Source organism: Balaenoptera borealis, assembly GCF_965194805.1.
Source record: "Balaenoptera borealis genome assembly, chromosome: 2".
In the NCBI taxonomy this organism is placed as follows: Eukaryota; Metazoa; Chordata; class Mammalia; order Artiodactyla; family Balaenopteridae; genus Balaenoptera; species Balaenoptera borealis.
The window spans coordinates 59,468,122-59,491,829 of record NC_138867.1 but is presented as its reverse complement, the minus strand read 5'-3'; the positions used below and the strand labels follow the sequence as shown (position 1 = coordinate 59,491,829).

The 23,708-nt window shown below is 39.2% G+C and overlaps 1 protein-coding gene and 1 long non-coding RNA gene across 14 annotated transcripts in view; one reads left to right on the top strand and one right to left on the bottom strand.

The window, feature by feature from the left end:
- LOC309622636 overlaps positions 1-21,094 on the top strand; it is a 205,353-nt gene extending 184,259 nt beyond the window's left edge. The window contains exon 2 of the long non-coding RNA XR_014241051.1: positions 20,783-21,094. This is a non-coding gene — a long non-coding RNA (uncharacterized lncRNA). The remainder of the gene's footprint in view (positions 1-20,782) is intronic.
- ARHGEF28 (Rho guanine nucleotide exchange factor 28) overlaps positions 1-23,708 on the bottom strand; it is a 313,009-nt gene that overhangs the window by 230,850 nt on the left and 58,451 nt on the right. The gene's annotated exons all lie outside the window — the stretch shown is intronic.

The window sequence follows — 23,708 nt, the reverse complement described above, 5'->3', positions numbered from 1 at the left end:
AAAGAACAAAGAAAAACAAAGGAAAAAGGAAATCAAAATGCCTCCTGCCTAAATCAGGCCTAAAAAAATCTGGCAAATGAAGGTGATCACGTGGCCAAGATAAAAGGCTACACCCTACTTAAAGGAAAACAGAGGGTTGAGGCAAAAATGAAAAAGTAAAAAGCACTTGCACCGTTAGAATGAAGGAAAGCTGATTAGCCAGAGCCAACTCTGGAAGAAGTTAAGGTCAATGTGTAGAAAGTCCTTCAACAGAATCCTCCCTCCTCTCAGAACTCAGAGCCATCTTCACCCTGCCATAAAGCATTGCTTGAAAATGACCTAGAATTTGTTTTCCCGACTGCCAGAAGCTCTTAAAAGTGCTACAGCTCTAGTAACCCTGTGTGGTCGCTGGCTCTTAGCATGTGAAGTTTGTTATACCATGATTATGTTTCAAGTTTCCTCCTGTAGTTTCTAACTTATTTTCATCTGCATTTTTTCATTTTAAAAGCCTTTAAAAAAAATAGTAATAATCCTCAGTTGGTTCACAGCCTGGCTTACTAACTCCAGGCTGGCTGGATTTGCATTTGGAAAGGCTATCTGGGTTTTCCCATAAGGCAACCTCCAAAGAGAAAGAAACTGAAGCAGTTCCCTTCTAACAGGTAAATGGTGGGGGTTTTTTGTTTCTTTTCTGTTTTCTTGTTTTGTTTTGTTTTTAGGTATTTCCAGAAGGTTCACTGACCTATCCTGGGTCAGTGAGTGGACCCCTCCCCAGTCAGGGCCTTTAACACCCTGTGGCCAACACAGTAACACTCATCAGTCTACTGGGGAGAAGCAAAGATCTCCCAGAAATCTACCTTAGTCAAGGCAGGAAATGTCCTAATTGCCATCTCCCATTCCTTCCTGTCTTAGTCAGGCTGCTATAACAAAATAACATAAACTGGGTGACTTATAAACAACAGACATTTATTTCTCATAGTTCTGGAGGCTACAGAGTCCAAGATCAAGTCACCAGCAGAATCGGTGTCTGGTGAGGGCCTGCTTCCCCAATGATGTCCATCCTCTCACTGTAATCTCACATGGCAGAAGTGGCAAGAGAGCTCAGTGAAGTCTTTTTTATAAGGACACTAATCCCATCTATGAGGGCTCGACATCCCAAAGGCCCCACCCGCTAACGCCACCACACTGGGTATTAGGATTTCAACATATGAATTTTAAGGGACATGAACATTCAGACCATAGCACCTCCCCCTACTCCTGCCCACACAGACACCCATGTTAAGTCACTTATTTTTTTAAAATTCTCGTTTAAGCCAATGGAAAGTCAATGTGCAGTTTACATATACAGGTAATATTCACAATACACACACACACACACACACACACACACACACACACACACACACACACGCAGACTTTTGGCAAAGAATGAGTACAATTTTAAGACTTTCCGATTATTGAAGTATGAAAGGAAAAGAGGCAAGGTCCATAACCTGACCTCCACCAGTGCCTTGAAGGTAAGCAGGTGAGCACAACAGACATTTATTTAATTAATCACCATTCTGAGTCACCTGCCCTCCCCATCCTCCCTGGGGCTTGAGAACCATCCTAAGTGCCATTCGTCAGGGAGTCCTGTTCCCACAGGAAACCCCCAAGAGGAACCAGAGTCTCTATTCTTTCATACCTCCTAAGGGCTTGCCTTCTAGGAGTCAAAGAATCAGTGAAGTAAGGATCAGAAAACCCCAAACCCCCCAAAAAAACTCTGGATTTGGATTTGCAGGCGTTATAGAAATTAATTATTCTCTTAGACACCATTCAGGCAATTTGACCTAAAGGTGCCAATTTAACCATAAAACATGTAGTCGCATAAAGTGGTTGAGCTTTCCCTGCTATGTCATATGACAAATGACTTAAAAATAGAGACCATCTCCTCTCTAAACTTCCACTCTCAATTCTGGCTTTTTAATTGGATTCACATAGATTTATCTAAAAAGTTATTATATTTGAACTCTCAACTTTTCCTACCCAAAAGTATTTAGATAGATTATTCTTTGCTATCTGAACTCACCACATAAACTCTTATTATCTCAACTCAGGATCCAAATATATTAAGATCGTGAAAAATACCTATAATTTCAGAGTGATGTGTAAATTAACTTTAATCTCACCCTGAGGTAGAAGGAAAACTGGTTGCAATTTGAAAGGTCTGAAGGACCCTAATCAGTAATCCCTACTACAGGGATAGCTGCATAAACATTTCAAATCTCTTTATCAAAATCTATACCAGACCACTTTACATCCATGAGGATGGTTAGTATCAAAAACAGAAAAGTGTTGGCAAAGGACGTGGAGAAATTAGACTCCTCGTGCAGTTCACTACTGATAGGAATGTATGAGGTACAGCCAATGTGGAGGTACAGTTTGGTGGTTCCTCAAAAAATTAAACATAGAATTACCATGTGATCCAGCAATTCAACTTCTAGATATATACACAAAAGAACTGAAATCAGAGACTTAGAAACTAGTACTTCAAAGTTTATAGCAGCATTATTCACAATAGCAAAAGGTGGAAACCACCCAAATGTCCAGCAAATGAATGGATAAACAAAGTGTAGTGTACATATACAATGGAATATTCCTCAGCCTTAAAAAAGAACACAATTCTGACACATGCAATATGGACAGGCTTTGAAAACATTATGCTAAGTAAGTCAGAAACAAAAGGACAAACATGGCATGATTCCACGTGTGAGGTACCTAGAGTAGTCAAATTCACAGAGACAGAAAGCAGAATGGTGGTTGCCAGGGGCTGGGGAATGGAGGAATAGGGAGTTACTGTTTCATGGGTAGAGAGTTTCAGTTTGGGAAGATAAAAAAGTTCTGGAGATGGATGGTGGTAATGGTTGTACAATATAAATGTACTTAATGCCACTGAACTGTACACTTACAAGTGGATACAGTGTTAAAATGAGTTATGCATATTTTACCAGAATAAAGGGAAAAAGTCTGTACCAGGGACTATAAAAAGCTATCACTAGACACCTGTTGGAACAGCTAAAATAAAAAATAGTGGCAATGCTAAATGTGGACAAGGATGCAAAGAAGTTGGATCTCTCATACACTGTAGGTGTGAATGTAGTAAGATACAGCCACTCCAGAAAATAGCTTAGCAGTTCCTTCAAAAACTAAACATACACTAACCAAACAATCCAGAAATTGCATTCCTGGACATTCATCCCAGAGAAATGAAAATTACATCCACACAATTGTTCATAGCAGCTTTATTTATAATAACCAATATGAAGCAATCAAAATGTCCTACAATAGGTGAATGGTTAAACTGTGGTACGCCCACACCATGGAATGCTACTCATTAACGAAAAAGAATAAATGACTCATACAACAAGTTGGATGCACCTTAAGGACATTATGCTGAGTGAGCCAACCTCAAAAGATCACATGCTGTATGACTTCATTTGCATAACATTCTCAAGATGACAAAACTATAGAGGTGGAAAACAGATTAGTGGTTGCCAGGGGTTAGCAATGGTGGAGGGAGGAGGGTGGTGGGTAGATTAATGTACCATAAGTTTATCTACTCATCTGTGGAAGCTGAAGATACTTTTATTTTCCACCATCAAAAAAAATGCTTCACAAATTCTGTATTCTTTATCAAGGGCCCCATGCAATTTAATGGCTCATTGTCCCTCCCAGTGACCTCAGTTTCCACTGAACGCACAATGGCAGCTACCCACAGAAATTCCAAGAACAAGCTGTCACATATTAACTGATACCCACCACAATTTAGCTGATATTCTTCCCTGTTTTGCCTACAGGGGGAAGCTTACTATTGAATTCAGTCAGTGGTTTTGACAAATACCATCTATTTTCATGTTTAATCCTCTACCACTCACGTATAAATACCTTTTTAAAATTCCAGAACACACAAAGATGTATAGGGTGCTCACAGTTCAAGCAAATCTAGTTTATAAAAATCTGAATTCAAACATACAATCTAGTGTGATTATCAAGAGCATTTACCATTGAGTTTTATTCAATAGGGCACTCACCTGCTAAAACATTATTTTATTTATGTGTAACTTTTCCAAAACACCTTTATTAAAGAAGAATACAGTGAAGGTATAAAGAACCATAAAGTCACAATTCTAAACAAAAGCAGACAACTGATTATGAAAGCCGGTCTTGGACTTCACACACATAGTCATTCAAGTCATGTTCGTACCACTAATCCTTTACATTCCAATCCATGCAAAGTGTTTTCAGTTTCTTACCAAAACATGCACTACCCCATTTACACAACATTTTATTATGAGCTTAAATGGCAAGATGTGGGATTTCTATTTGACCTACAAATTTATGGGTGGCCAAGTACATTTAAATCGATCAATGCTTTAATGATGCAACTTTATTAGATAATGTGCTGAAAATCTCTGCTGAAAATGAATACTTCAGTAACCATTTCATTTTTTTCTGTGGATTTTTTGGTATCTGTTCTCAAGGGAATACAAGAAGCTATGTTTCTTCTTTCTAGAAAGTCACTTTTCATTACAGCCATGCTCTAAACAATAAATGATTATGTCAGATGCTTAAATGCATTTGGTTTTAGTGACCTAGATTTTCAAATTCCCTCCCATGCTCACCACTTCCCACATCCCAGATCTACCAGGGAGACCAGTCCTCGTCTACATGCTACTCCACAGCCTGGTCATTTCAAATTCCAAGTTGGCACAAAAGTCTTTGGAAATTCATAGAAGATAAAGTCTTTAACGTGATCTATACCAGCAACTGTTTCTGAAGTGCTTCATAAGATTTCCCCCTAAATTTCCCTCTCTAGTGGATCCCCTTTCCCTATTACTGATCTTCACAAAAGGAGGAAGGTTTAAACCAGACAAGTCCCTGGGGAAACATGGAACCTTGATAGCCATGCACCCTCAAAGGGTTCCCACACAGGTGCTACTTGTTCCAGGAGTGTAACTATCACTGTTAGTCCGAAAATGTCCTCCTGTCCCCTCCCTGACTCGGGCTGCTGATTCTGCCCTCAACAGTTCCACTATCTGTCAGAAAAGACTGAATGATGTTCTCGTCTATATTTAGAAGAAAAGAGTGCAAAATTAAGTATGAGAACATGGAAAACACATGGATCATCATATAATGCAGTAAAGCAGGGTACAGTCAGAAGACCGGGGTTTCAATGCCTGCTTTGCCCCCATTTGAGGTGTGATCCCCAGAACCTTCCTTCCCAGGCTCACCTCAACCCTCCCCTCCAATCAGATGGCTCTTACCAGTGCATGCACCCTCTCAGTCAGCACCCTCTTTGGGCCACTCTTTTCCTGCCTTTCCCCTGACACTTATCCTTCTCAACCCAGGATGCTTCTCCTCTGAGAAGCGTTCCTTGAGGCCCTCCGGGGGTTTCAGGAGCATCCTCAGCTTGTCTTTATCCAACCATTCATCACAGGATCACTAAGCGCTTTCTGTGAGTTTACTCTGACCTCTCCACTAGTGAATTGAGGGCAGGGCAGCCTGTTTTCTCCATGTTTGTACACTGTGTGCCCAGAGGTAGACTTACCATAAAGCTGATGAAGCTTAAGCTTAGGGCTCTTGGTTCATGAGGCCTCTTCCAAGGCCCTGGGAGGGCCCGAAGCATCATGTTCACACAGTTGGTTTTGTCTAGTCTATAACAGTAAGGTAATTTTTAGAATGGGATAGAGTTTGATCTGTACAAGCCTGGGGTGGTCACCATGACAGAGGAAAACAACATGGACTACTGGGAAATTTGCTTGCGATCAGGTGTTTACCCAAAGTGTGTTGGGTGAAATTTTATAGGAAAAAATAATTTAGTAAAAGTATTCCACATTTTATGCTGGAGGTCAGGGTAGGGGGGATACTTTAACCACCATCAGTGAAGTGTGCCCTCTCTTTTCATTCGTGCTCCCCCAGACACACGTCCCTTCCTGCTGGGTGACACTGGAGTGGCTTGAGGGCATTTTCAGGATCTGGCTAAGAGGAATACTGGGAATATTTTTTAAATTTATGGGATTTGTCAGCTTTTACAAATTTTGTAATTTCTCATCATACTCACTTTCAATCTAATTTTATATTTTTAGTTTTATATTCCTTCTCTTAAAGAGGAAAATTGCAGAAGTTTCAGACCCCACAAAACCTTGATCTGTCCCTGCTTGTACCTCATATAGTACTTGGCCCATAAAATTTGTCATGGGAATCAGTGCATGCAGGAATGCGCTCAGGGCAAGTCACTTAACATCTCTGAGTTCACCTCCTCTGCTAAATAGTCACGTGTGGTGCTAATGAAATAGCACACATGTAAAAACATTTTGTAGGGCACTACAAGGCACTCTCAACAAGTAAGGGAGTAGTGCCATGATTTTTTTTTTCCCCCAAAGACATGGAGCATAATAACTCTGAGTATTGGGTGATACTAATAAAGATGCCAAAGAAGGTTGGGGTGGGGGTGGAGTTCGCGTGACACGGTTCATAGATCGTCTTTCCCGAGTTAGGGAACTCTTCAGGTATCTTCTGTTAGCGAAGGCAAGCTTTCCACTCCCTACTTTATCAGAACTTCCTCACTGTTAAATTCTAGTTCTCAACTGGGAATTGCCTACCTCACAAAGACTTCCTTAATTTACAACATAATTTTGATACAGTCCGTATAGTACCTTCCAAATTTAGCTACGATTCAAACTCTGGAACATGTTTCCCCCAAACCTCCCAATTTCCTGACCGTCGTGATGATAGATACCCCTCTTGCTTGACCTTCTTTCTGACTGTTTGTGCACCGGGAGAACAGAAAACTAACAAGACTTTCCCCATCCCAAAATAGGGACGGTCACATACCTACTGGGAAAATGTATATAACAATACATTTGCTTATTTCTATAAGCAAACAAAAGTAAAGCATGCTCCAGGATGAACACAGAACATTGTTTATTGAAGGAAACTAAATTAGAGCCAGGTATTCATTCAACAAATATTTACTGAACATGGCACTGAACTGGTATTGGAAAGTCATTGGACAGAAAATTTAAAATCTCTGCTGTCCTAGTGTGTTTATACGCTAAAGAGAAGATACGTTAAACAAAACAATAAACAAAACCCCCTCAAAATGTAAAATGTGGAGTGTCTAGAGGACTTTGAGGGTGTGACATCTGAGCTGAAACCTGCACAGTAAGAATTATACAAAGGAGGAGGGAGCAAGAGTGTGCCGGGAAGAGGGAATAGTATGTACAAATGTCCTGGGGTAGGAAGACGTATGACATTCATGAGGAACTGAGAGGAGAGTATGGCTGGAGCTCATGGTACAAGGAGTCTGTACAATCTCACAGATATGACCAAGCACCATCTTTAATTATCAACCATTTTGTCAACTGGACCCACCCACCCAGTGACCACAGCCATTGTCTAGAATGCTCCTATAAAGGATCAGAGAGCAAGCTTGTCTCCCCCACCTCAGTGATTCTCTAGAAATTCAATCAGTAAACATTTACTGAAAGTCCACAGTACACTAGAGACTGCACTCAGTATTTCGATATAAACAAAGGGTAACAGTCTGTGTTCATGGGATAGTTTGGTATAACTGAGAATGCCCTGGACTGAGAGTCAGAAAATCTGGGGTTCAAATCCAAGTTCCAAAAGAATTCAGCTGGGTGGCCATACCTCACTCAGTTCAGTAAGAAACCCAGACACTGGCCCAGATAAATACATGATAATGAAGGAACAACACCCTGTTTCCCTGAACCTCAATTTTCTTATCTGTAAATGGAGATAATTCCTATCCCACAGGGTTGTGGAAAATTAAATAAGAACTCATTAAAGAGTATACTGTATAGTGTTTAGCACGTAACAGGTTTATTAGAAATGTTTGGTTTTTAAGCTATTTCATTGGAGCCAAGGGTCTACTTTGCCCCAAATGATTTGTCCTACTTAAGTGTGAATCTAGTATTATTTAATGGCAATTTAATTTTTCTAATTCATCTTTTTAAGCAGGGAGCTGTAATTCTCTCTGAATTAACCTCACCTTTGGAAAGCCCAGCGATTCATGCCACAGGCTATACCCAAGGCATCATGGGGTAGCAATACACCCTGACTGTTGCCAACATACCCAGGAGATAAGAAACAGGTTCCAGAGGGCAGACAGCAGAAGCAAGAAGAACTACAATTCTGCAGCCTGTGGAAGGAAAACCACATTCACAGAAAGATAGACAAAATGAAAAGGCAGAGGACTTTGTACCAGATGAAGGAACAAGATAAAACCCCAGAAAAACAACTAAATGAAGTGGAGACAGGCAACCTTCCAGAAAAAGAATTCAGAATAATGATAGTGAAGATGATCCAGGACCTCGTAAAAAAAATGGAGGCAAAGATAGAGAAGATGCAAGAAATGTTTAACAAAGACCTAGAAGAATTAAAGAACAAACAAACAGAGATGAACAATACAATAACTGAAATGAAAAACACACTAGAAGGAATCAATAGCAGAACAACTGAGGCAGAAGAATGGATAAGTGACCTGAAAGACAGAGAGGAGGAATTCACTGCCACGGAACAGCATAAAGAAAAAAGGAATGAAAAGAACTGAAGATAGCCTAAGAGACCTCTGGGACAACATTAAATGCAACAACATTCGCATTATAGGGGTCCCAGAAGGAGAAGAGAGAGAGAAAGGACCCGAGAAAATATCTGAAGAGACTATAGTCAAACACTTCCCTAACATGGGAAAGGAAATAGACACCCAAGTCCAGAAAGCGCAGAGAGTCCCAGGCAGGATAAACCCAAGGAGAAACACACCAGGACTCACAGTAATCAAATTGACAAAAATTAAAGACAAATTATTGAAAGCAAAAAAGGAAAAACAACAAATAACATACAAGGGAACTCCCATAAGGTTAACAGCTGATTTCTCAGCAGAAACTCTAGGCCAGAAGGGAGTGGCAGGATATATTTAAAGTGATGAAAGGGAAGAAACTACAACCAAGATTACTCTACCCGGCAAGGATCTCATTCAGATTCGACAGAGAAATCAAAAGCTTTACGGACAAGCAAAAGCTAAGAGAATTCAGCACCACCAAACCAGCTCTACAACAAATGTGAAAGGAACTTCTCTAAGTGGGAAACACAAGAGAAGAAAAGGACCTACAAAAACAAACCCATAACAATTAAGAAAATGGTAATAAGACCATACATATTGATAATTACCTTAAACGTGAATGGATTAAATGTTCCAACCAAAAGACACAGGCTGGCTGAATGGATACAAAAACAAGACCCATATATATGCTGTCTACAAGAGACCCACTTCAGACCTAGGGACACATACAGACTGAAAGTAAGGGGATAGAAAAAGATATTCCATGCAAATGGAAATCAAAAGAAAGCTGGAGTAGCAATACTCATATCAGATAAAATAGACCTTAAAATAAAGAATGTTACAAGAGACAAGGAAGGACACTACATAATGATCAAGGGATCAATCCAAGAAGATATAACAATTATAAATATATATGCACCCAACATAGGAGCACCTCAATACATAAGGCAACTGCTAACAGCTATAAAAGAGGAAATCAACAGTAACACAATAATAGTGGAGGATTTTAACACCTCACTTACACTGATAGATCATCCAGACAAAAAATTAATAAGGAAACACAAGCTTTAAATGACACAACAGACCGGACAGATTTAATTGATATTTATAGGACATTCTATCCAAACAGCAGATTACACTTTCTTCTCAAGTGCACACGGAACATTCTCCAGGATAGATCACATCTTGGGTCACAAATCAAGCCTCAGTAAATTTAAGAAAATTGAAATCATATCAAGCATTTTTCTGACCACAACACTATGAGATTAGAAATGAACTACAGGGAAAAAAACGTAAAAAACACAAACACATGGAGGCTAAACAATACGTTACTAAATAACCAAGAGATCACTGAAGAAATCCAAGAGGAAATAAAAAAATACCTAGAGACAAATTACACGGAAAACACGATCCAAAACCTATGGGATGCAGCAAAAGCAGTTCTAAGAGGGAAGTTTATAGCTATACAAGCTTACCTCAAGAAACAAGAAACACCTCAAATAAACAATCTAACCTTACACCTAAAGGAACTAGGGAAAGAAGAACAAACAAAACCCAAAGTTAGTAGAAGGAAAGAAATCATAAAGATCAGAGCAGAAATAAATGAAATAGAAACAAAGAAAACAATAGCAAAGACCAATAAAACTAAAAGCTGGTTCTTTGAGAAGATAAATAAAATTGATAAACCTTTAGCCAGACTCATCAAGAAAAAGAGGGAGAGGACTCAAATCAATAAAATTAGAAATGAAAAAGGAGAAGTTACAACAGACACTGCAGAAATACAAAGTATCCTAAGAGACTACTACAAGCAACTCTATGCCAATAAAACGGACAACCTGGAAGAAATGGACAAATTCTTAGAATGGTATAACCTTCCAAGACTGAACCAGGAAGAAATAGAAAATATGAACAGACCAATCACAAGTAATGAAATTGAAACTGTGTTTAAAAATCTTCCAACAAACAAAAGTCCAGGACCAGATGGCTTCACAGGTGAACTCTATCAAACATTTAGAGAAGAGCTGACACCCATCCTTCTCAAACTCTTCCAAAAAATTGCAGAGGAAGGAGCACTCCCAAACTCATTCTATGAAGCCACCATCACCCTGATACCAAAACCAGACAAAGATACTACAAAAAAAGAAAATTATAGACCAATATCACTCATGAATATAGATGCAAAAATCCTCAACAAAATACTAGCAAACAGAATCCAACAACACATTAAAAGGATCATACACCATGATCAAGTGGGATTTATCTCAGGGATGCAAAGATTCCTTAATATACGCAAATCAATCAATGTGATATGCCATATTAACAAACTGAAAAATAAAAACCGTATGATCATCTCAATAGATACAGAAAAAGCTTTTAACAAAATTCAACACCCATTTCTGATAAAAACTCTCCAGAAAGTGGGCATAGAGGGAACCTACCTCAACATAATAAAGGCCATCTATGACAAAACCACAGCAAACATCATTCTCAATGGTGAAAAGCTGAAAGCATTTCCTCTAAGATCAGGAACAAGACAAGGTTGTCCACTCTCACCACTATTATTCAACATAGTGTTGGAAGCCCTAGCCACGGCAATCAGAGAAGAAAAAGAAATAAAAGGAATACAAATTGGAAAAGAAGAAGTAAAACTGTCACTGTTTGCAGATGACATGATACTATACATAGAGAATCCTAAAAATGCCACCAGAAAACTACTAGAGTGAATCAATGAATTTGGTAAAGTTTCAGGATACAAAATTAATGCACAGAAATCTCTTGCATTCCTATACACTAATAACGGAAGATCAGAAAGAGAAATTAAGGAAACAATCCCATTCACCATTGCAACAAAAAGAATAAAATACCTCGGAATAAAGCTACCTAAGGACGTAAAAGACCTGTACTCAGAAAACTATAAGACACTGATGAAAGAAATCAAAGATGACACAAACAGATGAAGAGATATACCATGTTCTTGGATTGGAAGAATCAATATTGTGAAAATGACTGTATTACCCAAAGCAATCTACAGATTCAATGCAATCCCTATCAAAGTGGCATTTTTTACAGAACTAGAACAAAAAATCTTAAAATTTGTATGGAGACACAAAAGACCCCGAATAGCCAATGCAGTCTTGAGGGAAAAAAACAGAGCTGGAGGAATCAGACTCCCTGACATCAGACTATATTACAAAGCTACAGTAATCAAGACACTATGGTGCTGGCACAAAAACAGAAATACAGATCAATGGAACAAGATAGAAAGCCCAAAGATAAACCCATGCACCTATGGTCAACTAATCTATGACAAAGGAAGCAAGGATATACAATGGAGAAAAGATAGTCTCTTCAATAAGTGGTGCTGGGAAAACTGGACAGCTACATGTAAAAGAATGAAATTAGAACACTCCCTAACACCATACACAAAAATAAACTCAAAATGGATTACAGACCTAAATGTAAGACCGGATACTATAAAACTCTTAGAGGAAAACATAGGAAGAACACTCTTTGACATAAATCACAGCAAGATCTTTTTTGATCCACCCCCTAGAGTAATGGAAATAAAAACAAAAATAAACAAATGGGACCTAATGAAACTTAAAAGCTTTTGCAAAGCAAAGGAAACTACAAACAAGACGAAAAGACAACCCTCAGAATGGGAGAAAATATTTGCAAACAAATCAACGGACAAAGGATTAATCTCCAAAATATATAAACAGCTCATGCAGTTCAATATTACAAAAACAAACAACCCAATCCAAAAATGGGCAGAAGACCTAAATAGACATTTCTCCAAAGAAGACATACAGATGGCCAAGAAGCACATGAAAAGCTGCTCAACATCACTAATTATTAGAGAAATGCAAATCAAAACTACAATGAGGTATCACCTCACACCAGTTAGAATGGGCATCATCAGAAAATCTACAAACAACAAATGCTGGAGAGGGTGTGGAGAAAAGGGAACCCTCTTGCACTGTTGGTGGGAATGTAAATTGATACAGCCACTATGGGGAACAGTATGGAGGTTCCTTAATAAAACTAAAAATAGAATTACCATATGATCCAGCAATCCCACTACTGGGCATATATCCAGAGAAAACCATAATTCAAAAAGGCCCATGCACCCCAATGTTCATTGCAGCACTATTTACAATAGCCAGGACATGGAAGCAACCTAAATGCCCATCGACAGACAAATGGATAAAGAAGATGTGGTACATACATACAATGGAATATTACTCAGCCATAAAAAGGAACAAAACTGGGTCATTTGTAGAGTCATGGATGGATCTAGAGACTGTCATACAGAGTGAAATAAGTCAGAAAGAGAAAAACAAATATCATATATTAACACATATATGTGGAACCTAGAAAAATGGTACAGATGAACCTGTTTGCAGGGCAGAAATGAGACAAAGATGTAGAGAACAAACGTATGGACACCAAGGGGGGAAAGCGGCGGGGTGGTGGGTGGAGATGGTGGGATGAATTGGGAGATTGGGATTGACATGTATACACTAATATGTATAAAACAGATAACTAATAAGAAACTGCTGTATAAAAAATAAATTAAATAAAATTCAGAAATTCAAAAAAATAAAAGATGAGAAAAGAAAACAAAGAAAAGGAACAGCTTCCAAAAAGGTAGCTTAACCCATAAAGTAAAACCAAGCCTTAGAATATTGCCAAAAAGATACCTAATGTACAGCTTTCTAGTGTTGTAACCTACATACAACACTGTATCCCATCCCTACCTGAGGCTATTCCAACACTGTATCCCATCCCTGCCTGAGGCTATTCCAACACTGTATCCCATCCCTACCTGAGGCTATTCCTGGTTAGGGAACTGGAGCAGCCTGGGCAACGTTCTGCAAATAAGAGAATGAAGAAATCCCACCAAGATAGAGAGGGGACTTGTCTCATTAGAACAGAGAGAGGATATGGCTACAAAGCAAGAGACAAATGCAAGGTGATAAGCCATATCTGAGGGGGAGAGGAAAGTGTTCAAAGTTGAGAAACAGGCATCTCTGAAGAGGCTAAAGGCAGCAATCCGAAGATGAATTAGAATCACAGCAGAGGAGAGAAAAGAGACAGTCGTGACCATCAACACGTCTTGATGACTGATCAAGTGCAGAAGACAGTAACAGAGGAATAAGGAAAACTCCGATTTCAAGCCACGGTGCCTGGGAGAATGGGGGTATGGTAACAGAAATCAGGAAGTTAGAAAGGGGGTTGGTTTAGAGGAGAACTTGAAAAAGTTTTTTTAAACATAACAGTCTGGATTTGAAGCCAAGGCTGGATAACTGAGTGGAAAGAGCAAACGGGCCAGCTGGAAACAGAAGACGCAGGAGGCGCAGAGGTCAGGAGGAGGGCCCGCGTGTGGGAGTCTTCGCGGAGGAGCTGTGGTTGAAGAAACAAGGAGAGAGAAGTTGCCTAGAAAGAGAGGAGAAAGGAGTGGGCCCGGGGAATGCCCACGTAAGCAGATGAGAAGAAAGTGCAATAGACAAAGAAAGAGCACAACTTGAAAGAGGACCAGCAGAGTTTGAGGACACTGAGAATACATTTTTAAAGTATAAATCAGATCAGGCAACTTCCCCACCGAGACTCCCACACCAACTTCTCATTTCATCACCTTGGCCACAAAGCTCTCCGTGAATGACCTCACCCACCTCTCTGACCTGTCTCCTCTCCTTCACTCAGGATGCGCCGGCCACATTGGCCTTTTGCTGTCCCTCGGATACATGAGGTTCATTCCTACTTCGGGGCCTTTGTGCTTTCCGATCCTTCTCCTAGAAGGCTCTCAGGGGATTCTGGTTCCTAAACTATCAAATCTCTCACACACACACCATTCTCTACCATATCATACTGCTGTACTGTCCTAACACACACTACTAGCTGAAATTCTTATGTCTTTGTTTACCTACTCATTGTCTGTCTCTCCAACTCTGAAGTGGACTCTGGCAGAGTGAGGTCCTAGGACCTTTTCTGTTTCCCTCTTCACTTCATCCTTAGTGACTCGAGGAGTGCACTGCACTACATGGGGACTTAAGAAAAAACCTTAGATTAAGCAAGAGCCAAATTAGTGCCCTTCGTGAGTCTAGTTTCATTAAAACAAACAAACAAACAAGGTTAAAGCCAAACTACATCAAGTTATGGAGAGGAAAAAGAGGCAGGAGTTTGGGACAACAGTATTCAAACCAAAGAGCACACGCCCTCAGGGGTGAGGGGGAGGAATTGTTGATAACGTAGAATCACTATATATCACACCTTCTACAAGAGCTGCCTTTCCAGAATGTGAAAATAAAACATTTTTACTGCTTCACATCTTATTTCTTCTACTGAGAGTTCTCCCAAAGAAAAATCTGACCCACACCCGTCATGCCTAAAATTCTTGCTTAAGATGGTAATACATCTTTTAAAAAAATCAAATAGAACAAAAATGTTAATTCCTGCGAGTTCTATGTTAAAGAAATACAAGACTGCACATTACCCAAAATTGTGAGGGCTGCCACTGAAATATGGGAAGTGAGACAATCAGACTTTAAGAACACTTGGTACTTAGGTACCCACAGCCCCCAGCCCACACCAGCAAAGACATTCCTTCAAATATGCTGAGTGCTGGGGCTAATTCTTCCAGCAGTTTCCTGCAGTTGTACATTTTACCTTCAGGCCTTTTCACAGAAGTCTGTCATCTCACGGTGACAACAGAAGAGGGCATCATAAAGTGCCACTGTGCTGAGAGGAAAGAGTAGTGTTTCTTTAAGAATCTGGACAGGGACGAAGCTAAGGGAGGATTTATGTAAAGTCTCTAAGTCAAAGGTTTTGCTAGAGTCTAAGGAGTGGTTTTTCCCCTCCCTACCTGCCAGAACCATCAAGCAATCTCTTGTAGCAGCTAAGGAGCTCAAGATTTCACAAGAACTGACATCTTGTGGCTGCTGGCCAGGCAGGGTAGCTACCACGGTTCTCCTGCTCTGTGGCTAGAACAACATGCTGCTTTGGAATTGGTTTGCCCCCTCCTTAAGGAAAACAAGAGAAAAGACCAAAAGGTAAAAGCAGGACCAGGCAGAGAAAGACCAGCCAGGAAAAGGTCAAGCTAAGCTGGTAGAAAGTAAGAACCACCAAGGAGAGCTGACTTCAGCCAGCCCAGCTCAGACAATGATGGAGGACGCCACCCAACAGGTAGAAATTAGTTGAGATGCTCATGCTGCCATGTTTAAGTCAAAACACAGGTAACGTTAGTATAATTTCCTAAAAACAAATTTGCACAAAGTAAACGTGTGATCCAGAAGTTCATCTCAGGCAAAAGCCCCTCCTGATTCCATTCTCAAAGCCAGAATTAGCTGTATTGACATGTGCTAAAAGAGACCCTCGCCTGTGCCCTGACGCCCGAACTAGTGAAATTTATATTAAGTTGAGCTTGAGAGCTTGATGGCACAAATGACCATCAGTTACCAGGCCCAGCTTTTGTGAGCAAATGAGCTTTAGAGGGTCAGGGTTGCCTAGACTTAGTTACAAGCAGCATCCTCCAGCAGGACAAAAAAGTGTACGAAAAGGGAGATATTTTAATTGAAGGTCCAAGAAGTAGCACCATTCTTCACGTTGTAAATCTCAAAGGAAGACTGCAGGGTGGCAAAGGACAAAATGGGTACCTGGCCAATGGAGAAATGAAGTGGCAGAAGCAATACAATGGAGAAGGTCATTTTGATTAGCCGGTGAAGGTGGGAAAATCCCAGGCTTATCGTGGATCTGCCACTAACAAACTTTCTGAGCAAAAAAATGTTATGGCTTTCAATACACCACTTACAAATCCTGAGTGTCAAACCAGCTGAGTTAACTAGTCAAATAAGTGACTCTCCCTCTCGGAACCTGAATTTCCTCATCTACAAAGTGCGGGTGGCCAGGCGAAGGCCTCTAAGGTGCCTTCACATACTAAGATTCCAAGTTGATGGTCAAGACAGGCTGATCACAGGCGGCCCATGAGGGGACACAGAGCCACAAGCAGAGAAGGGGGCAGCATCTGGAGGACAGGATTTCCTTCAACAGGAACCAGAAGCCAGAAGGAATCTGCGGGAAGGAGGCGTCCGCCAGGTGAGTGCAGAACAAAGCAACCAAGTCACTTGCAGCCTCAATAGGAAACTGCCTCGCTCGGTCCTGTCCTAGGGTCCCCCCTCCAGAAGGTTGGGGCCTAGGAGAGTGTACCAAGCCCCAGAAATAGAAGTGGTTGAAAGAAGGAGGTTTAGCTCAACTACGTGAAATGATCAGCAAACATCAGATTACCCCTTCAATTACTTACAATAAGCCCAACAGCAACCAATATACTTGGGACCAAACTCAGCAGGATACTGTGACTCAGAATAAAAGAATAACAAACACAAAATGCTAAGGGAAAAGGGAAGCCATTTAGATCCAGCTGGCAATAAGCTACTGAAGCTAAAACTCCATCGTCCAAACCGTTATACAATCTGCAGCCTCAGGAGAAAGAAATGATTACTCTTCTCAATCAACTGCTACGATTAACACATCTAAAGGGTAGAAGAGAGCAAGAGCCCACACGCAAAGTTCCACAGACACACCCTTTGCAGATGTTGTAGAAGTCTCCATGGATTAGATGCTCATATTAGCCAGAATCCGAGAAACAGCAGAAATGAAGCACCATGGCAAAAAAAAAAAAAAAGATTAAAACAAGGGAATTTTTTGAACTTTTATAAAATTTAACACAAAATTTAACATGCTACCTTTGCACAGTAAAAGTGAGTTTATAACTCCCAATTCATAATTATCACAGTTGTTAGGGCTAAAGAACTAGATATTAAATATATCTGAAAGTTGCTGAATAAAATGTGAACTCTTAATACCTCATTTGCAAAGAAATCATTAAAATTTGAAGTATGTATATCCTGCATCCAGCAATTCCACTCCTGGGAATCTATCCCATAAAGATGAAAGTATTGATAAATAAGGACATATGGACAAGGATGTCTAGTGAACACCCATCCACAGAGAAGTGTCTTGATCCACACCCATTTATTAAATAGAATGAATTAGAGCTACACCTGACGACTTGCAGGAATTTCCACAAAGTAATGCTGAGTTGGCAAAGATACAGAAGTTTATATAATATGATCCAGATTTTTTTTTTTTTTTTTGGCTGCACCATGCAGCTTGCAGGATCTTAGTTCCCCGACCAGGGATTGAACCCATGGTCCCTGCATTAGAAGTGCAGAGTCCTAACCACTGGACCACCAGGGAATTCCCTGATCCAGATTTTTTAAATGGTTTTATTAAAGCTTGTATCTATATATATGTACGTGTAGGGTTGTATGAGCACAGAAAAATGTAGAAATATATACACTAAGTCAATGATTCTCAAACATTAGCACACATCAGAATCACCTGAAGGTTTTGTTAAAACACAGATATCTGGGCCCCATGCCCAGAGTGTCTGATTCAGTAGGTCTAGGGTGAGGTGTGAGAATTTCTATTTGCAACAAGTTTCCCAAGGATGCTAATGCTGCCGAGAGTGACTGCAATAGGTTTCAGCAAGAGTTACCTGTGGGACAGAAGTAGAGATATAAGATGGGGGGAGAGAATAATGGGGATCTATGCAAGATAACATAAACAGCTTTTCTCTATGATTCCTTTTATGGATGGAGGGGGGGGCGGTGTGGGTGTGGGTGTGTGTATAGATATGCAAAAACAAATTCCTGAAAGGATTGTCATCAAAACACTAATGAAAATTCTCCCAAAGGTGGAATTTAAAGTGATCTTTCTCCTTGGTAATTTCTTCTTGGTAATTTCTTATTTTTTTTTTTTATAATGAGCAAGTATGATTTAAATAATCATTTAAAATAAAGCTATTTTATTGAGGAAAAAAGAATCTTTGGAAACAACAATTTCTCAAGGAAAAGCTCTTCTGTTTTGTTCACAGCACTGAACTGATATTTTTGGAAAGATGAATGCTAAGTACACTTTATATAAAAATAAAAATATAATTAATGTGGAAAAGGAAGTTCTTGGATGAAGTACATAAGTACAACATGTGTTTTATAACCTTCCTTAATCCACAAAAACTTAGAGAAAACTCAATTTAAAAAGTAATCAAAAATAACCTCCAATGGAATATAATCTGTAAAAGAAACAAAAACAAAAAAAACACTGAATCACTATGCTGCACACCTGAAACTAACACAATATTGTAAATCAACTATACTTCAATTTAAAAAAAAATTCAGCAAAAACATACAATTTGGCTTACAATCGCTTTCTCTTTCAAAATTCAATCAGATACTCAGTAAGCAAAATCTCTTTTCAAGCTATACTTGCATCATTTCCTCTCTTTATATACAGACTAGAAAATAAAATAAGACTAAAAACAACCTAAAATAAAAAAATAACTTTATGATTTCAAATATAGGATTTAAGTTCCCAAGTGATGTCCATTAAAGAGTGTTAAGCTAGAATACAAGTATCTTAGATCAGTTATAATAATTCTAATTTACATTTTTCCAGGCTTTCACATTTCTCATTAGCTTCTTCACTACAACTCTTTGCTAGCTTAAAACATCTCCTCCTAAAACCATGTTACCATTCTATCTGAAAATTAAGCCTAGACTTCAAACCAGATGGCATGCCTCTGCTACCTTTTCTACTGGGAACAAACAGCCTGGCCTTCCAGAGCTGCTTCCTTTAGTGCCCCTTAAAGTACAGATGCAGGAAGCTGCTCAGAGGCTGGAAATTGGATTTGTAATGCTTATATCCCTAAGGTTTGCAAATCAATATTATAAACTCTTCGCTACCAGTCTTGCCAACTCCTGCTTCTTCTCTAATCTTATTATAGTACAGTGTTTCTCTTTTCCTGCAATAGCAACTCAGTGGACCTCCATGGCTCATTTTAAAAATTAGCATAAGTCTGCGGCTGAGCTCGGGAATATTTCTGCATTCCCAATACTAAGATTGTCTCCTTCCTAAAGATAAGCAAACAGAAATGTTTGCCCACCCCCCCCCCCAAAAAAAGGAGAAAAAAGTTTGCCCCAAAAAAGTCAAAAAAATTTAAAGCACACAGAATCAGAGACTGCCTCCCTCCCTCTGAAACAGATTCCTGGGAGATAGAGGGGAAAAAAAATTAAGTTCTTGCTTTGTGCTCACAGTAAAACTATGTGGGCATAAGAAGAAACAGGCCAAGATTTGAAAATACTACACAGAAACTAAAAACAAAGTAATGGTCTAAAACTGTTCTGGCAAGCAGGAAATAACAGTACAGAAAACTTACGTAGAAAAGAAAACATACTACCAGAATTCAGACTAAAAAGAAAAAAAAAATGGCTAGAACAGTCTAACCCTAGAATATCAGCTATTCTAGAAGGGGAAAACAATAGTGAAAGACAAAAGGATAAAACTTTAAAAAAGAAGTTGGAAGTTTTCATGGATCCAAACAAAAGGTATGAGGGGGAGAAACAAAGACTTACATCGATAGATTTTTTTTTTTTTTACATCTTTTTTGGAGTATAATTGCTTTACAATGGTGTGTTAGTTTCTGTTTTATAACAAAGTGAATCAGCTATACATATACATATATCCCCATATCGCCTCCCTCTTGCGTCTCCCTCCCACCCTCGCTATCCCACCCCTCTAGGTGGTCACAAAGCACTGAGCTGATCTCTCTGTGCTTTGCGGCTGCTTCCCACTAGCTATCTATTTTACATTTGGTAGTGTATATATGTCCATGCCACTCTCTCACTTCATCCCAGCTTACCCTTCCCACTCCCCGTGTCCTCAAGTCCATTCTCTATGTATGCGTCTTTATTCCTGTCCTGCCCCTAGGTTCTTCAGAACCTTTTTTTTTTTTTTAGGTTCCATATATATGTGTTAACATACGGTATTTGTTTTTCTCTTTCTGACTTACTTCACCTTGTATGACAGACTCTAGGTCCATCCACCTCACTACAAATAACTCAATTTCGTTTCTTTTTATGGCTGAGTAATATTCCATTGTATATATGTGCCACATCTTCTTTATCCATTCATCTGTCGATGGACACATCCATAGATTTTTCTAAAGGTATAAAGAATCTATCATCTGTAGGAAGGATTCTCTATAGTGACCCAAAAGTAAAGACAGAAAAACATTTTAACTAAAAAATGTTATAAGAGATTAATCAAAACAGGTTATAATCAAAGGAACAGGGGCTTCCCTGGTGGCGCAGTGGTTGAGAATCTGCCTGCTAATGCAGGGGACACGGGTTCGAGCCCTGGTCTGGGAAGATACCACATGCCACGGAGCGGCTGGGCCCGTGAGCCACGGCTACTGAGCCTGCGCGTCTGGAGCCTGTGCCCCGCAACGGGAGGGGCCACGATAGTGAAAGTCCCGCGCACCGCGATGAAGAGCGGTCCCCGCACCGTGATGAAGAGTGGCCCCCACTTGCCGCAACTGGAGAAAGCCCTCGCACGAACCGAAGACCCAGCACAGCCAAAAATCAATCAATCAATCAAAGGAACAAAAATATCACAGGACCCACTTGAATGAAGTATCCTTTTGTGAAGGATAGGTAGAAGTTGGGGAATAATTACTATCAATTTTTTTCTCCATGATTATTGCCCCACTATGTGATTTAATTCTTCTTGAGATAAACCTTGTAATTTATATTTTTAAAGCCTGTCTTGGGACTTTCCTGGTGGCACAGTGGTTCAGAATCCACCTGCCAGTGCAGGGGACACGGGTTCAAGCCCTGGTCCAGGAAGATCCCACATGCCGTGGAGCAACTAAGCCCGTGCGCCACAACTACTGAGCCTGCGCGCCACAACTACTGAAGCCCACATGCCTAGAGCCTGTGCTCCACAACAGGAGAAGCCACCGCAATGAGAAGCCCTCACACCACAACAAAGAGTAGCCCCCGCTCACCGCAACTAGAGAAAGCCAGTGTGCAGCACCGAAGACTCAATGCAGCCAAAAATAAATAAATAAATTAATTAATTAATTTTTTTTAAAAAACCTTCCTTAAAAGATTTTGCCAGTGCATAAGCATACAATTATGCTTAGTATTATTTTATAATTAAGATATCATCTCAATATGTTATGGAATCTTCATAATTTCTAGTTCTGTTTGGGTTCTCTCTTAATCACACTTACCAGAGTTATCTTGTTTTTCCAAAAGAACTAGTCATGACAGCTAGATAGAATTGCTAAAAGTACATGAAAGCATCAAAATTAAGAGATCCAATGTATCAGTCAAATGAGAAAACACATCATGTAAATAAATGCCAAGAGAACCTTCAATAAAATTCTACGCAAATATAGATAAAACTCTGGAAGAAAATACACCAAAAATGTCAACAGTGATCATTTGAATAACAGGATTAAAGATGGTTTTGATTTTTGCATATATTTTTAGATAAGTATATATGAAATACAATAAATATGAATAAAATGTTAAGGGTTTATAAACCAGATTGCAGTAAACTAGGAGAAACTAGAAGTGAATATTTATGAAACCTCTGAAGACAGACGGTCACAGAGGGGGTCTGCCGCAAGATATAAAAACAAGTCAGAGTCTAGTTTGTGTCTGCTTTGTTTATGTGTTACTTATTTGATGAAATTTAAGACTTGTTTTCATTATACTTCCCCACTGACCTCTTCCTACATGAGGTCAAATGGTCACATTGGCTTAGGTCAATTCATAAAAATATTGACATAAAACATCAAGTGAAAAAAGCAGATTACAACACATATATGTATATATAATGAGTCAATTATGTTAAATATATAATGTATTTCATCTGAGATACCAGTTATGATATGCATTTTATATTCCACTAAGAGAAAAAACTGCAAAGTATGATATAATGTGAGATTTTATGCTTATTAAAAGAGCTCATCTAAATTTATTTATAGAGACTTTACTACATTATCATGTTGCCCTTTCCATGTCTTTCTATATACACAGTAACTTTGCCTTTTTAATGCCAAATCACGGTGAAATCATTTTGAAAGCAATTAATTCATATAGTTCCAGCAAGGCACATAAGTAATCTGAAATGACAACAACATGAACCATTGTGACCAAGGTCACACACGCATAGGTAATGACAGCTCCATCACGACATCTGCCAGGATACACAGTGAAGTAACAGCATCTCAATTTCAGAGATGTAAAATGAGAAAACTGTACCTTAAAACTGGTGAAATAATGTTTTAAATTATCTATAGAGGATGAGATTATGAGCGACTTATTTTCTTAACACTTTCTGTATTTTTCATTTTATTCTAATTAGTATATATTATTTGATAATTAGAGAAAAAATTTTTGCTCTCCTTTGGTCTATTTAAGTCTCTTCTCTCGTTAAGCAATGTGTATTGACTCTTCCTTAGCCTGGTCATAATCTGGTAGGTCTGAGTTAAAATAGCTGTACCAGGATGTTGATCAACTACAAGGTTTTGAAAGCTGCAGGCATAACCCTCCCAGACTTCAGACAATACTACGAAGCTACAGTAATCAAAACAGTGTGGTACTGGCACAATAAAAGACATATGGAGCAGTGGAACAGAATAGAGAGCCCAGAAATAAACCCACACACCTATGGTCAATTAATCTTCAACAAAGGAGGCAAGAATATACAGTAGGAAAAAGAGAGTCTCTTCAGCTAGTGGTGTTGGGAAAGCTGGACACCTGCATGTAAATCAATGAAGTTAGAACACTCCCTCACACCCTACACAAAAATAAATTCAAAATGGCTTAAAGACTTAAATATAAGACATGACACTGTAAAACTCCTAGAAGACAATATAAGCAAAACATTCTCTGACATAAATCGTACCAGTGTTTTCTTAGGTCAGTCTCAAGGCAACAGAAATAAAACCAAAAATAAACAAATGAGATCTAATCAAATTTATAAGCTTTTGCACAGCAAAGAAAACCATAAATAAAATGAAAAGACAACCTATGGACTGGGAGAAAATATTTGCAAATGATGTGACTGACAAGGCCTTAATTTCCAAAATATCCCAACAGCTCATACAACTCAATAACAAAAAAACACACAACCCAATCAAAAAATGGGCAGAAGACGTAAATAGACATTTCTCCAAAGATGACATACAGATGGCCAG